At 29.8% G+C, this 1,148-nt stretch overlaps 1 protein-coding gene across 5 annotated transcripts in view; it reads left to right on the plus strand.

The window, feature by feature from the left end:
- Positions 1–1,148, plus strand: part of LOC106465226 (G patch domain-containing protein 2-like) — a 54,206-nt gene that overhangs the window by 32,961 nt on the left and 20,097 nt on the right. The gene's annotated exons all lie outside the window — the stretch shown is intronic.

The raw sequence follows: 1,148 nt of genomic DNA on the forward strand, positions 1-1,148 counted from the left end.
ATTAAAGTTTTTCTTCATTACCCATTTAAGCCGTCTCCAGCCATAACTAATGTATAATACTAAAATTTGAATTATAATCTATAATGTGATACCACCAAAATTATTGGCATATATTCGTAAAATAGATCACTAGAATATTGAATGTATGTCTACAAACGTGATGACATACCCTTTGACTCCTGACCATAGGAAGACCCGTAGTGAGAGGGTTAATTTATTCTAAATCTTATTTCCAAACTTTTCTTTGCTTTACAGCTACTCTATTGATTTGTTTATTCTGAACTTTCTAAGCTTTCTTTAAAGAGTTTAACCATATATCCAACCTGCTTAAGTGGAGCCCATTTCAAGCACATAATTCACCCTCACTCTGAAAAGTATCTCACAGGTCCAACCAGCCCACCTGTTGCTTTAAACATATTCACGAAAATATTTCATTTAAGCCTTAGATTTTGCTCAGTAATTCATTGTAGCATCTGGTCTCTCAAAAGGGCTACATTTCTGTTTTTATTTTTAAATCTTTGAATGAGAGGTCTTTATACTTTTTAAAGAATCTTTTCTGATTTATAGTTTATAAATTAATTATCTTCTACAGCTATTAGAAAAGAAAAGAATCCTCCTTGGTACCAACAATAATACTGGTACCACATTCTGTAATGTATACTGCTGTATCATCTGGCAAGAAAATTGTAGTCAGTATACTTAATGAAGAGACCTCTACTATGTAAACCCCTTGATCAGTTTGTTTCTCATTACAATTAGCCAAAGTTTTCAAGGTACTAGAACCTGATATCTAAATGCTAACTGGACCTGTTTCTATCCTTTGTAAACTCAACTTTATAGGTGTTGTGTAATATATCTTTAAGGGCCTCTTAAAAACTTGCAAAAACACCTAAGTGTATGTTTTAAAAAATTTAGATTTTATAGATAAGTAATTCAATCAAAGCCAAAAAAGATCTACACTTTGAATATACATGTTATACATATATATATATGTATATTTTAGGTCCATAGTGTACTGAGTTTTAAAGTAGTTCTTTGTAATTAAGAAATACTTTCGACTTCTGCATTGAATATATATATATATATATATATATATAATAAAAGTTCTCTGTTACATATTAAATAAGAATGTTATTGGCTATCATAGA

This window comes from Limulus polyphemus, unplaced genomic scaffold (genome assembly GCF_000517525.1).
Source record: "Limulus polyphemus unplaced genomic scaffold, Limulus_polyphemus-2.1.2 Scaffold1876, whole genome shotgun sequence".
In the NCBI taxonomy this organism is placed as follows: Eukaryota; Metazoa; Arthropoda; class Merostomata; order Xiphosura; family Limulidae; genus Limulus; species Limulus polyphemus.